Here is a 16,038-nt window from a genome sequence, read left to right on the forward strand (position 1 = left end):
GATAGCCGTTGTTCGCCAAACAAAGTACTTGCATGCTGGTAGCTTATGGCTGCCAACATGCAAACTACCATAGTACATTACACATACGGCAAAATATACATAACACACAATACAGCCTACAGACAACCTTTCTACATATTGTCCAGAAGTGGCTAGGTTTGCCACAATGCTCCCCCAGAACCAAGCCGGCATACACAGTCTGATCCCAACGGATCGGCTTGGGGATGTCCGGGGGAGTACTCACAGATCACTTTTCAAGTTCAGTTTGTCTAGATAACCCGTCGGCGTTACCGTTTTGTTTCCCTGGGCGGTAATGTATGGTAAAGTCGAAGGGCTGTAGCGCCAAACTCCAGCGCAACAGCCTAGCATTGTCCCCCGCCACATGGTTCAGCCACACCAACGGGTTGTGATCTGTGAGTAAGGAAAAAGGTTGTCCATACAAATACGGCTGCAGCTTTTTGAGGGCCCACACCAAGGCCAGGCATTCTTTTTCGATGGCGGCGTAGCTTACTTCACGGGGTAACAACTTTCGGCTCAAGTAAGCTACGGGGTGTTCTCCGCCATCTGCTCCAACTTGGCTCAGCACTGCCCCCAAACATCGAAGCGTCTGTGTGAACAAGAAATCTTTTAGTTGGATCGGGTGCAGCGAGTACAGGAGCGTTAGTTAGAGCAGTCTTTAGCTGTTGAAATGCCCGATCACACTCTGGAGCCCAAGTAACCAGTCGGGGAAGGTTTTTACGTGTCAGGTCGGTCAGGGGTTTGGCTAGGGCACTATAATTGGGCACGAACTTTCGGTAGTACCCTGCTGTCCCTAGAAAGGCCAGTACTTGGGTCTTGGTCCTAGGGGTGGGCCACTTGGCAACAGCTTCAATTTTGGCCGGTTCGGGTTTCTGGTGCCCGCTCCCCACCCGGTGACCTAAATACTGCACCTCTGCCATCCCGATATGGCACTTACTAGGTTTCAGGGTCAGCCCTGCCTCTCCTATACGGTCAATAACTGCTCCTATATGCCGGAGGTGTTCTGACCAGCTCTGGCTATATATGGCAATATCGTCCAGGTATGCGCATGCATACACCTGGAACCCGTCCAGTAGCCGATCTACCATCCTTTGAAAGGTCGCCGGAGCGTTTTTCATCCCGAAAGGCATGACCCGAAATTGGTACAGGCCAAACGGGGTGACAAACGCCGACTTGGGGATGGCGTCATCGGCTAGCGGAATTTGCCAGTATCCCTTACATAAGTCTATGGTCGTAAGATACTGCCCCCTAGCCATTTTATCTAGCAACTCGTCTATCCGGGGCATCGGATAGGCATCAGACACCGTTTTGTCATTTAGCCTCCGGTAGTCAACGCAGAAGCGTGTGGTGCCGTCTTTCTTGGGCACCAAGACTACCGGCGATGCCCAGGGGCTGTCTGATGGTTCGATAACCCCTAGTTGCAACATCTCGTCAATTTCTGCCTTCATATGTGCCTTGACTGCTTCCGGGACACGATATGGGGTCTGCCGCATAGGTAGCTGTCCTGGGGTTTCCACTCGGTGAGTGGCCAGCGGAGTGTACCCGGGTAAGTTGGAGAAGATAGCCCCTTTAGCTATGATCAACTCCTGTACCTGGGCACGCTCTGAAGGGCTTAGCCGCTCCCCCAGTTGAACACCCTTGGAGGGCTCCATCAGGGGCCAATCACATAGGTAGTGTCGCATCGCTGCTCTACTACCTAGTATGGGCCTTGCCAGATGGCCTGCAGCTTGTCTGTGCGGACAGGTTTTAAAATTAAAACTTTCTGCCCCACTTGAAAGCTGCGGTCCCTGGCTCCCCTATCGTACCAGCGGCGCTGGCGTTGTTGGGCCGCCTGGAGGTTGGTGCGTACAGCCTGGGTCAATGCCTCCAGTCGGTCCCTGAACTCCAGCACGTACGATACAATGGGGTTACCATCGGGGCTACTCTCCCCCTCCCAATGTTCTCTAATGAGGTTCAATGGCCCCCGCACCCACCTCCCAAATAACAATTCGAAGGGGGAAAAGCCTGTCGACTCTTGGGATACCTCCCTATAGGCGAAAAGTAGGTGGGGTAGGTAACGCTCCCAGTCCTTATGAGTCTCGCCAAATGTACGGAGCATCTGTTTTAGTGTCCCATTAAATCTCTCACATAACCCATTGGATTGGGGATGGTAAGCTGAGTTAACTATGGGTTTAATACCACATACCCTCCAAAGTTGTTGGGTCACCTCGGCGGTGAACTGGGTGCCCCTATCCGATATTATCTCTTGGGGAAACCCTACCCGGGAAAATATTTTGATTAATGCTTCAGCTACCGTCTCTGCATGGATGTTGGAGAGGGCAATGGCCTCGGGGTACCGAGTGGCGTAGTCCACTACAGTTAAAATGTACCTCTTCCCGGAGGGACTGGGCTTGGGTAGAGGCCCTACGATATCCACAGCTACTCTGCTAAAGGGTTCCTCAATAATGGGTAATGGGCATAGTTTAGCCTTATGTCGGTCACCTCGTTTGCCTACTCGTTGGCATACGTCACAGGAGGTGCAATATTGTCTTACATCCTTAGAGATCCCAGGCCAGAAAAAGGCGTGGGTCAATCTGTAGCGGGTGCGTGTCATTCCCAGGTGACCTTACAGGGGAATGTCATGAGCTATCCTAAGCAGCTCCTGCCTATACTTCTGGGGTACTACTAGCTGCTTAGTGGTCACAGTGACTGCTCCGCCTACCCCCCGCTCTGCTATACGGTACAATAACCCTTTCTCCCAGATGTACCGCTCCCCCTCTAAACCCGCCTGATGAGTGTTAGCCTGATGAGTGTCACTTTATCCCGGTACACCTGCAGCGTGGGGTCAGCTTTTACCTCTGCCTCAAATTGGATGGGGGTGTCCCAGGTCATACATGTCAAGGGTTTGTCATGGTCTCTTACCTGAGCCTCGGTGTGAGCTGGTGGGGCCGTGGTGCGTGCCTGCTGCCGGGTGGTTACTGGGTGGGCCTCCTGATGTGGGGCCTGAGGTACAAAAGCAGATGTCATCTGACCCAAGTCATTTCCCAGTACCACATCCGCTGGTAGGTTTTGCATCAAGCCTACCTCTACCATACCCTCCCCCGCACCCCAATCCAAATGAATCTTAGCAGTGGGTAATCGATATACTGCTCCCCCCGCCACTCGGACTGCCACAGATCCACCAGTGTGTGCTGTATCGGGAACCAAATGGGGAACAATCAGGGTTAAGGTAGCTCCCGAATCCCGAAGTCCCTGGACTTCCTTCACCTCTACGGTCACTAGCTGGCGGTGATGCTGCCGGTTATCCGTGGCTCGGACCGACATCACCTCATGTAGTATCCCCAGGGGTTCCTCGGCTTAGGCACTCAACACTTCCTGAACGGCTGGCTCTATTTGGTAATGGTGAGCAGCCGCCCTTGGGGCCAGGTTCTGTCTGACCTGGTTCCAAGCTTGTCTGCTCCGACTTTGGGTGCACTCACGTGCCATGTGTCCCCACTGCTTGCAGGTGTGGCATTGTATATTCGCCCGTCCATTGTATCGTGAGGGGGGTGTTGTATTCCCTGGTGCAGGGCAAAAGAAGTCGCTGTGGGGTTGGTTGGTTGTAGCGGACTGGGTTGTCCCGTGGGTCGGGCGTACGTTTTATGCAGTAGTCCATGGTGTTTCAAAATGCTGATCTGCTAATCTGGCTGCTTCGGTTAGGGTGAGAGGTTTCCGAGGTTTCCATCAGGAGATAAATAGCCAGCTATGCATCTTCAAGTTCCTCTTCAAGCTCCCTGTGCTGGACCACTGCTCCCCACCTTCCTGACAAAGCTAACCATCAATCCGTTCACTTTAGCTCGGCACCGACCAACCGCAGTGGAGCCAAGGAACTATTTCTGACCAGTCCAGCTGCACTCAGGGACCCTTGCCCTAATACGATTAATATCCTGCTTCATCCGCTTAACCAAGAGACGCTGCGGGATAAGCCCCGAGGTCATTACCTCCTGCGTGTAAGACCAGCAGATCCGTCCTCCTACCCCCCGCTACCATCCTGAACACCTCACTGCCAACCTCTTGCCACACGTAGCCCCTGTAGCTAAACCAGAGAAACCTCATCCGGTCCTCAGGAAGGCCCAGCTTCTGACCTCGAGAATGAGCTGCAGCTCTCCTCTTGTCCCAGAATATGAAGGAATGGCCCACGATCCAAGCCACTTGACCTATGGTAACAAGAGAAACATGTCAGCCTAGGCCAGCTGACCCCCAAGCCAGTCCTCACACCAGTTTGTTAAGACTAACGTAAGACTGGAACCGAACCGATTCTCATCTACCAATCTTTTTTACGAGCTCGCCCCCCAAACCTAACCTCGTTGCCTCTGTTGTGGCCCCTATCCTGAATGAGTGCATCCCAAACCGGCTCGGCTGGAGTCCCAGCCTGTTGAGCCCCATCTAAAAGACCCTGAGAAACTGAAATCGGGAAAGCGAGAAACCGTCAACGTGCACCAAGAACGAGCCGAGACAAGTATCTAGTAGTACTAGCCACCAGGCACAAGGGGGATGCCAGAAAAGCATGTAGCACCACATCGACACCTTTTTCCTTGACATCAGTCTTAGACCGGGTAAGATAGATTACCACCTGCGCGGCCTCCACCCGAACATCCGGGAGCAGTATCCCCTCCGACTCGCCCGGTTAGCGCTGACCATCTTCCGATCTGGAAAGCGCTGAAAAAGGCCAGCAAGAATGCCACTTCAAACAAACATGCTTCGTAACCGTCATAGCAGATGTCCTTTAGGGAAAACACTAACTTCTCAAAAAGTGCAATGGAAACCAGTCTCCTGGGTTTTGTTCCCCTTCCGTAAACCTTTGAGCGCTTGTCTTATCACAAAATGTTTAGTAAAGTCTACCCACCCCCGCAGCTTAAACCAAAATGCCAGCGCAGCAATGTGCCTATCCACCACCGCCGGGGAGGAACCCCTGCTAAGCAATCGGAATGTGTACCAAAGCAAAGCATCCAGCCCAGCACTACCTGCCATGTCCCCATGTCTCCTTCCGAAATCGGGACCACTGCAAATGAGACAGAGCATCAGCCACCACATTCAAATACCCTGGTATGTGTCACGCACAGAATACCACATTGAGGGACATGCAGAGCAAAACAAACTTCCGCAACAGATGCACCACTGGCACCGAAGTGGCTGGCATATTATTTACCACATACACCACAGCCATATTATCCATATAGAACACCACCTTCCTATCGCTCAGGAGTGCACCCCAAAGTGACAAGGCGACCACCAACAGGAACAGTTCCAGGAAAGCCAGATTCCGCGCCAGTGGACAAGCCAGCCAGGCTGCAGGCCAGGGCGCTATGCACCATCGCCCCCCGAAGTACGCTCCGAAACCCATGCTGCCCGAGGCGTCTGTATACAGCTCCAGCTCAGCTGCCAACACCGCCTCCCGCCGAAAGAACACTGTGCCATTGAAGTGCTCCAGGAAAGTGTCCCATACTTCCAGGTCAGCCCTCATGGACGAGGACACCCGCACAAAGTGGTGCAGCAGTCGCACCCCCGCCGTAGCCCTGGAAAGGCTCTGACTGAATATCCACCCCATCGGAACGACTCGACAAGCGAAATTGAGCATTCCCGACAAGTGATTGCAGCTCCTTCAATGTGACCTTCCATGACCGCCGCCACTGCCTCTCGAAGCCCCATGAGTTTTGCTATGGGAAGACGGTACTCCCCCTGCTGGGAGTCAATTTCCAGCCTGAGGAAGCTTAAACATGTGGTCGGGCCCTCTGTTTTTTCCTCTGCCAGCGGTACTTCAAACGTGCTAGCCACCCACTCGATTGTCCTCAGTAAGTAGCTGCAAGTTGGGAAATCCGCCAGGCCCACACAAAGTAAATCGTTCAGATAGTGCACCACCGCCCGACTCCCAGATTCCCGCTTCACCACCCATTTCAGAAATGAGCTGAACTTTTCAAAGTACGAGCAAGAAATGGAACTACACATGACAAAGGTCAACAAAGAACCACCCCTCGAAGAAGCAACCCAGCAGGTGATGGCTCGCCGGGTGAACGGGTAACAACCGAAACACTGCCCCGATATCCACCTTGGCCAACAATGGCCCCCGCTCGGCCCTCTTAACCAACTCGACCGCCTGGTCAAATGATGTGTAAGAGACCGAGCATCGCTCCCTAGCAATGTCATCGTCATCGTTGACGGACACCCCCTTAGGGTGAGATAAGTGATGGGTAAGGCAGTACTTCCCAGCCTCCTTTTAGGGGACCACCCCCAAAGGTGACAGCCACAGGTTGGACAACGGGGTGACATCAAATGGTCCCGAAATCCTACCCAGCTGGACCCCCTTAACCCCTTAAGGACACATGACATGTGTGACATGTCATGATTCCCTTTTATTCCAGAAGTTTGGTCCTTAAGGGGTTAAACAGTTTTTCCTGAACCACGTCCAGAAAACCTCCCACTGACTTCAGATTACAATAATTCCATGTAGCCTTCATGTTCCGGAATGTGATGACGAAACCTTCCCGGAAACCCGCGCTCAGTAACTTTGCATCCTCCCTATTACCATAGAGGCTTAGCCACAACTGCATCGCGGCAAGGATCACTGGGGTTCTGCCCCAGGATAGCGGGTGCTGTCCCAAGCAGGGCTACACCGCTGCCAGACCCCCCCTTTTCCCTTCTGAAAACACCGGTGGACTCTGTTCCCACCCCTGCAGCCAAAGCACTCGGAGCTACAAACTCCATTCCTGTTGAAGTACCTAAAGTAAAAAGTTCAGAGGATGGGCCTTCTGGAATCAAAATACTTACCACCTGCACCCGGATCTTCAAAGACAATGCCGACTCTCCAGCGGTACCAGAAGCTAGTACTATGGGGCTCCTTACCATGAAGGAACCCCTCTCTGGGGACTAACATCGAGGGATGTTATTCCATGGATGGGGACTCTGTCAGTGAGGAATACTACCACAACAAAGAGCCTGTTCACGCCTGGAGGGCATTCTTAAAGGGGGGGTACTATCACGGTTCTCACTGTGAAATCCAGACAGCCAGATGTGCAGGGCCAGTGCAAGGATTTTTGCCGCCCTAGGCAAAAACAAATTTGCTGCCCCCCCCATATGTCCTGCCCACCATGTGACATTACAATGCCCCACCCATATGCTCTGCCATATGGGCCAACGCCAGTCTTCACAAAGGGTCTTTTATCTGAAAAGACAGTGTGTTTACATTAAAAAGCCTACAGGCACAGGCTATAGACACCAGAACCACTACATTATGCTGTAGTGCTTCTGGTGACTATAGTATCCATTTAATTTGAGGTAAATTAGAGATTAGTGCCACTAATAATATATTGGATTGCCTACTTACCACCAGATGAGGACAAGAGGCTGATGATGGGCTCAGTCTGGCTCCACTGGTCTGGTGTAGAAGAGGATCTCTGGAGACTGTTTTTAACAGTGCTCACAAACATTAACGAACAGGAAGCAGCTCCATTTTTTAGGGCCCCTTACACAGCTCAAGGTCTGGGCCCCCAGGGGGCATACGCCTACAATGCCCACCCATAAATCCACCTACATGGCCCATCCATGAGTTGGGGATGTTTTATGTGTGCAATTTGTGTAAGGGATGTAGTGTGTTTATAGGGGATGTAGTGTGTGTTTGCATGTAAGGAATGCATTGTATGTTTCTGTGTGTGTGTGTGTGTAAGGGGTGCAAGGTTTGTTTCTGTGTATGTAATTGAATGCAGTGTGTGTCTGTAAGGGGGGCATTAATTATGTAAGAGAACGTAAGGGATGCATCGTGTGTTTCGGGTGTGTCTGTGTGTGAGTAGGAATGCATTGTATGTTTCTGTGTGTGTGTGGGGGGGATGCATTGTGTATGTGTGTAGTGTAAAAGAGAGGGTTTGTGGGGTAGGATAGGGACTGAGAGGGCTCTTTATTTTTTAAAAAAAATTCATAGTGCTCTCCCCTCCGGTCAATTATTGATTTCCCCTTCCTTTCTGTCTCTCCGTGTTCTCCCCTTCTGTCACTTAGTGCTCTCCCTTGGCCCCCTGTCCCTCTGCAGTCCCCCCTTGGTGGTCTTCTCACTCCCCCTCCCCCCCTTAGTGGTCCTCCCTCTACCAAACCCCTTAGTAGACCTTCCCCTACTCCCCCCACCCCCTTAGTGGTAATCCCCCCCCCCCTTAGTGGTCCTTACCCTCCTCCCCTCTCCTTAGTAGTCCTCCCTCCTTACCCCCTTTTGGTGGTCCTTCCCCCCCTTAGTGGTCCTCCCTCTCCCAAACCCCTAGTGGACCTCCCCTCCTCCTTCCTCAGTGGTCCTTACCTCCCCACCCCCGTTCCCCCTGTGTTCCTTCACCCCCCTCCCCCAGTGGTCCTGACTCACCCCTCCCCAAGTGGTCCTTACCCTCCCCCAGTGGTCCTTATCCCCCCTAGTGGTCCTTATACCCCCCCTTTCCCCCCTAGTGGTCCTTATCCCCCCTCCCTCCCTCCCCTAGTGTTCATTCCTCCCCCCTCCCCTAGTGGTCCTTACCCTCCCCTCCCCTAGTGGTCCTTATCCCCCCTCGTGGTCCTTACCCCCCACCAGTGGTCCTTACCCACCCCCAGTGGTCCTTATCCCCCCCTAGTGGTCCTTATACCCCCCTTTCCCTCCTAGTGGTCCTTATCCCCCCCTCCCTCCCTCCCCTATTGGTCCTTACCCTCCCCTCCTGCCCATGTAGCGTGGCCGGGCGGCGCGGAACGCGGGACAGGAACCTTTGTGAGCACTTCCTGTCAGTCCACCGGCGGCCGGGTACAGGAAGCAGAGGTTCCTGTCCCGCGTTCCATGCCGCCCGGCCACGCTACATGGAGAGACCGGCAGGAGGGAGCGCTCTGCGCTTCCCTCCTGCCGGTCATTCAAACCCGGCCACCCTCCATGCAGCAGTGCTGCGCCGCCTGAGGCTTGTAAAAGCGCTCAGGCGGCGCAGCATGATGAGTCACACCGGGCACATCGATCCGGCGCCCCCTGCTAAGTTGCGCCCTAGGCGTCTGCCTAGGTCGCCTTACAGGTAGCACCGGCTCTGCAGATGTGGTCACCCCAGAAATGCCCAACAGGGGATTTGAGTTCCTGCCTCGGAGACACTTCTGGACTTTAATTATAAACTTATTTTCCTGACATTGCTTGCAGCACTATGGGGCTGGACTTCACCAGTGGCTCCTACCTGTCCATCTAAGTTCACCTGAGGCAGATCACTCATTAGCTGGGCAAAAAACACTGCCTTTTCCTGAGAACATTGTCAGTTCGTTGTTTCATGTTTCTTGTTTCCTGTTGCTTGAAGACTGACTTGGCTTGTGACCCCTGCTTCTGGATCTTCGTTATTGCCTGTTCACTGCCTGCCCTGACCTTTGGAACCGTGTCTGACTACTCTTCTGTATTTGCCCTTGTCTGTTTCCTCGTACCCGATTACTGTTCCTGCCTAAGCCCCCATGCACAGATTCACAGCCCAGGTAGCTTCCTTTCTGGTTACCGTGGGCTGTGTTTACCTGCAAGGGTGAGCACAAATCTCTGCCTTCCAGACTCCGAACTAAGGTAAGCCATGACAGGCAGGTCTATTTGGTCCCATCGCATACCAGGATTAGCCGCAAGTCGCTGATGGAATTTCTCATCGTATTTCCACCATGCCATGCCCCCATATGTCCTATACGCCTCCCAGATCCCATCCAGGTAGCAAAACAAGGAACAGCAAATCCACGTGGACCTTTCACCAATAATGCTGGCGAGGAGACAAAACGCCCACAGCCAATTCCCGAAGGACTTTGGTATCTTGCAATACCTATTCTTCTTCTCCTCCTCCTCCGTATTTGCATCTATTTTGTCCTCTTCCTTGAGGTCAATATAGTACTCCAGAGGCAACAGGGCAAAAACCTCCACAAACTTACCCTTCAATATTCCCTCCTTAATGTCCTGTTTAAAATGCACACCCAGGGGGCTTGCAAACGAGACGTAAGCAATCTGCTGCGCCACATCAGGAATGCCGCCCGCGAGCTCCGCCCGTTCACTCACAGCGTCGACTGACACTGCCGCCCTGACACCCTCAGCTACCATCCCTACCAAGCCCAGAGCCCCCGCCCCGGCACCCTCAGCTACCGTCCCTACCGAGCCCAGAGCTACCGACCAAGCACCCTCACGTCCCTCCCGGCACCCACACCTCTCGCGCATCTGACTTATGAGTACCCCCCTGTCCCCAAGAGTCAATAAGGTGTTGTAAAGAAGACAGTAAGCCAAGTGAACGTGCATTGGTAGACTCACCAACCAAGCTCTCCACCTGCAAAGGTCCTGGGGCTGCTCCTTGAGGACCCACGGAATCATACGGAGAAATGATCAAACTCTTCACTCTAATCAGGGGAACCCTCCGATGCTGGACGCCTCCTTGGGGGGACTGGCTTGAGGACCTGGAACAAGAAGGAGAATTCCTGGTCACATTGCACTGTTCCATACTCACCCTCGCTGTACCTCCCAGGGATCGCCGGACCGAAGCCCTGGCATCCCGCCTGCAGTCGTGGCCATGGCAGTCGTACAGGGACCTGGAAGCCCTGCTAGCCCTCCCTCTGGGGCTACAACTATGACTGCGCACGTGACTAGGCCTGCGCTGCGCCCCCCGCAGGGTTGTAACTGAGCACCCCTCAAAGGAGCCGCTGGTCTCCGATGTCAACCTAGAGATGTAGTCGCCACCCCTGGATGCTCTTCTTCTCGACTCTGATGAGCTGTCATCCCTGACAGCCAAAGGACTCCCTCCCTGCCCCTCCTCGTTTCTAGGGAACCTGTTACACCGAGACCTACGCCCGGTCAAGTGTGAACGTCGCCGGCCCCAGGGCTCGTGCCCCACGAAGCATAACCCCTGTGGTCCGCCTGCCCGCTGTGGTCAGCTGTAACATCCAAGGTGTGAGCCCGGTGGCCCATCTGCTTCCTGGACACCTGAACAGCGCTACCCGAAGCCCTGGTAACACGCCCCCATGGATGCTGTCACTGGCACATGCCCCGCATCATCGTCATCAACGTTCCGTGGATTGCGAGCCAGAGATGCAGGTTGGGCGTGGACACTCATCTGAATCAGGACAGCCCTTCCCACACCTGAGAATGCTGCCATACCAGGAGTACCCCCCCCCAAGTACCCCAGGGGGCTTCGCGGTCTTTCTGTGCTCACTCCTTGCTGCATCCCCCTTCTGCAATAGGCCTGCCGTGTTCCCCCCAGCGGACATCCCCAAGGACCCCCTGCCACTGGCTGCCAGGTGCCCCTGCTCAGGGTTAATGACACCCCCCAAACCAGAGGGGCCCACTGCCTGCCTCACCCCTGGGGAACCGGAGTGCATCATGGGTAAAGCCCTAGAACGCCTGCTCCCACTCCCAACAGTGCCCCCTGTGGTGGAGGGGCCTGCTGCTAACTCACCAGGGCCAGTACTTCCCTGAGGGCTGCTTGTCCCTTCAAGGACCCGGCGCCATCCAGACCTGGGACTCTCTTCCCGTCCGCCAGGCAGATCATCACCAGGGGGCCCCATCGCCGCTGAAACTCCCAGGCCCTGCCTGCCTCCCTCCCCGTGGGAGCCTGCTCTCCAAGCGCGGCACCCATTGGACCGGGTGTCGTCCTGCCTTGGGGTGATGGGACTTGCGGTCCGTGAGCACGCTGCCTGGGTTCCTTCACGGAGGGCGGAGTCACCGACGCCCGCCTCACGCACGGTTGAGACAACTCACAACTAGCTCCAGCCAGGCCCGCCAATCCTGCGGGAGTCTTCCCCATCTCCAGCCCCGGGCTTAGGCGTTGCGGTGACTCCTCCGCGGCCATCTTGCTCTGCCACTGGCATCATCGCCGCCAGCCACTTCTGCAGCCACTCCGTCCTTCTGCTCCATGCGGCCTCCAGAACGCAGACCAGCAGATCCTCCACAGACCGCTCAGCCATCCTAAAAGACAAAGAAAAGCTTACCAGGCCCAATCACAGCACAACAAGCGTGCACCAACTCTGCAAGGTAAGAAATTTGAATGAGGGATCCAAAATGGCTGACCCTTTATATCAGCCAACCCAAAAAACACTAACCCACCAATCCCCACTATTGCTCACAACCCTAGCCCTCCTCCTGTCAGGGCCCTATTCCCTAAACTGCACTTTCTCCATGGGCATTGGGCTTCATAATTAAATGCATACATGTTTTATTGTTTTTGTTGGGTATGTGATCACTTCTAAACAAATTCCCATGTCTTCCCCCACAAACCATGACTTAACATCATTAAATGGGATGTTCATCATTAAAGGCAAAGTCTGAAGTAAATTTTCACCTTTGCCCATCAAAGAAATAGAAGGTTTTATTCATCTTGAATGGTGTAATTTTCTACTGCACACAGTTTAGCAGTTGTATGCCATCATATCGAGAAGGACTAAAACTGTTTAGCATCTTTACATTGACAGTATCAATACAATCTCTGATTGCTTTGATCAACAGCCTATGTAGCTGTAAGGCCTCCACTGCTGTCTATTAGCACTATTGTACAGCACTGCAGAATATTGGCTCTTATAAATAACTAATACAAATACCATTATATCTTGTAGCCATGTTATATGCATATGCTATACTGAATGGGACTTCAGATCCTGCTGTGCAACTCTCTGTCGTTTAAGTAAAATGACTTAGCGTGCTGGAATGTAAACACTGATTATTGCTCTCACAGCATACGCCCAAAAATCATGTCTCGATTTGCTGTATGACACCTAGCCAACTTCCAGAGTTGCATAAAATTAAAGTGCAACTGATTTTTATGTATATTTCCATGAGTACCATTACTTGTTTGTAGAACATTCTACAGCTGTATAAATATAGGCAGGGTTATATTCACTAAACTCTGAGTTTGTGCACATTAAATCTGAACGCACAAATTAAGGCAAAAATAGCCCAGTTGTTATATTGACTGAGTTGGAGAATTTTTCCAGATCAGCTATTTTTGCCTCAAATATTCCATTGAGATTTAATTTGTTTAAATTAGCAGTCTTATTTAATTGCATTCACTTATGCTTTTACCAGAACAAGTCTCATTTTGTTATAACCCCAAGAAAAATGTATTTTATGATAACAATTTTGTAACTAGTGACAAGGTTTGATGTCGAACAGTTATACCTCTTGATAAATTCAGTTAGAATATAAGAATTAACTTTTTTTTTTATTATTCTACCCCCTGCAGCATGCATACATACCTTTGTATCTAGGTAGTTTTGGGAACCTAATCAATTATTTAGCACACAGAATGTGCAATCAAATTGTAATAATTTAGCCTGCGTCAGCAGCAAAATAATAGCTATAATTCTCTTTATGTGGTATTTCATCTCTATGAAGGTCAGCAGGTAATTCACATGTGCAAATCATCTTTAATTGGTTCTATCTGCTATGCACATAAAAGGCAGTCTGACTAATGCTTAAAGGATAGAATGTTGTCTTTTTTGTATATTATCAACAGTCATCGATCTGCCTGTCATGGCATTCTGCCTGTCAAGTGATAATCAGTTGCAGATCATGGGAGAGTTTGTCTTGTCTTCTTCATCTACAGCATGGACAAAGTTGCAGGTAGCTGTTTTGGCAGATTGGCCAAAGCTCTCTCTATAGGGAGTTGAGTAATCTTTAGACCAAAGTGCCATTTTAGTCTTATTTCCATGAAAGAACCTGCTAAAGAGGACTCTGAGGACTGGCTCTTTAACTGGTGTTTCTGTAGCTCATCAGTGCATACTAGATGATTTATCCAGATGGCGTACGGGGTGTATATTGGCTTATTTGTGCACTTTATGACAGTGACATATTCCATATGCCACATGAGTAATATAACTTCAGCAAAGAATCTGTGACGTTTTGAGGTTAATTGCAAAGTATTTACAAAGCATTCCAGATGTTCAGGCCCTGGGCAGATAGCTCAGCTAAGCGGACAAAGGCACATGTATGAGTGTGGGGATAGATGCGTGTGATTGGTTCTGCATGAATGTGTGGGTGAGTTTAGTGGGGGGTGCTCTTACCTCAGTGCCACTTGGGATTCGGACCAGCAAACAGCTTCCTGTCCTCCTGCTCTTGTTTGTCCTGGGCCTGTTGGTTTACCAGCTTGAGGGATGGAGGTTGAGGCTATTCTGGCTTCCCTCAGAGCTGCTGCAGCGTTGGATGGTGGCTGGCAATTCCGTGCCCGAGGAGTAGTGTCAGGGGACAGCCTAACCAGCAGGGCTCCAGACATGCGGCCTACTACTGCAGGACGGCATCCCCTACACAGCCTGCCCGGCCACCGGCGGTGGATCACAGGCCAGGGGCGGTGGACGGCGGGCGGCACCTTCCCAACGGTGGGCAGCCGCCCAGTGGCCTTCCAGGTCTTCCCGCGGCTGGGCCCAGGGCCCCTTTGGTGAGTAGGCCCGTGAGGGCCGCGCGGGGCACCGCTGTACCGCCGTTTAGGGTTGGAGGGGGGGGTCCTCCAGTGTGTCGGGAGCCTCCTCTGCTGGTGAGGAAGACTCCCGCGGGTCTGTCTCCCCTGTCCCACCTCCTGTTTCCTTCCCCCCCTCTGGTCTCTGGGCTTCCTTGGTCTTCTAGGGGGTTCAGCTTACCCCTGGAAGGGTCCACTGTTTTCTCTTCTTCTCCCTCCGGTCCCTCTGCCCCCCTCCCCATCCCTGCTGGGTTTCCCACCCCTCTTTCTGTTTTTCCCCTCTCTGCCTTCTCTGGGTCCCCTCTGTCCTCCCCCGCCTCTACTCTCACTGGGCCCCTCTCCACCCTGCTGGTCACTTACCTCGGCCACCTCCTGTGGGACGTGGGCTCACCTCCTCTCCACTGCTCTTTTCTCAGGACCTGGCTGCTGTTACTGGAGCTGACCAGCAGGTGGCACCTGGAATACCTGTGAGGTCCTCAGTGGATGCTGGAATTCCTGTCACTTTGCCTCCACCTTCTGTGATAGCAGTGCCGAGGTTGGAACGCCAGGCTGCAACGGGTAAGTGCGGTGTTCCCTCCTCTTCTAGTACTTCAGGTCCCGAGCTGGGGGGTTCCTTTCAGGTCTTTGTGGGTCTTTAGATCAGTGGGAGCAGGGGGCGGCAGTTACCGGGGACACCTTTATGGATGGTCAGCTTCCATCGGTTTGGTCCTCAGCAGGGACATTTTAGCCGCGAGGCAAACAAGGCATTTGCCTTGGGTGGCATTTTCCAGGGGGCAGCAAAAAAAGCCGCCCCCAAATGCCCAGGGCAAATGTCTTGTTAGCCTTGCGGCTAACTGACAAGCCGGCCGGGCGTGCGAGCTGCTGAGCGGTGATGGCGAGGGAGCACTTTCCCTGAGCTGTCTGCTCAGATCCCTCGCGCGCCGCAGAGTGAGTCTGGGAGCCGGAATATGACGTCATATTCCGACTCCCGGCATCGCTCTGCTGCCCGCGAGGGAGCTGAGCAGAGTGCTCAGAGGAAAGTGATCCCTCGCCAGCTGCCCCCCAGCGCCGCCCAGCAGCCCAGCAGCCACTGGACCCCCAGGGAAAGGGAGGGGCGGGGGTTAAATAAAAAAAGATATGTGTTAAGGTGAGTGAGTGTGTGTGTCTGTTAGTGTGTGTGTCTGTTAGTGTGTGTGTCTGTTAGTGAGTGTGTCAGTGAGTGAGTGTGTGTGTCTGTTAGTGAGTGTGTCTGTTAATGTGTGTGTGTGTCTGACTGTGTGTGTCTGTTAGTGTGTGTGTCTGACTGAGTGTGTGTGTGTGTGTGTGCCTGTTAGTGAGTGTGTGTTTGTCTGTTAGTGAGTGTGAGTGTGTCTGTTAGTGTGTGTGTTTGTTAGCGAGTGTGTATTTCTGTTAGCTAGCGTATGCGTATCTGTCAGTGAAGGTGTGTGTGTGTATTTAGAAGGCGGGGCGGGGGGAAGGGTTGGGTGGGGGTGGCGCGGGGGAGTGGGGCGTCTGAGTTTTGTCCTGCCTAGGGCAGCAAAAAAACAGGATACACCACTGGTCCTCAGCCCAGCACCCTCCTGCGGTTCAGTCCTCGGGGCCCCCTGGGTCCTTGTCCTTGGTGGGTAGTAGTCCATTGCCTTCAGCGACCCCAGGTCCC

Source organism: Pelobates fuscus, chromosome 9 (assembly GCF_036172605.1).
Source record: "Pelobates fuscus isolate aPelFus1 chromosome 9, aPelFus1.pri, whole genome shotgun sequence".
Taxonomy (NCBI): Eukaryota; Metazoa; Chordata; class Amphibia; order Anura; family Pelobatidae; genus Pelobates; species Pelobates fuscus.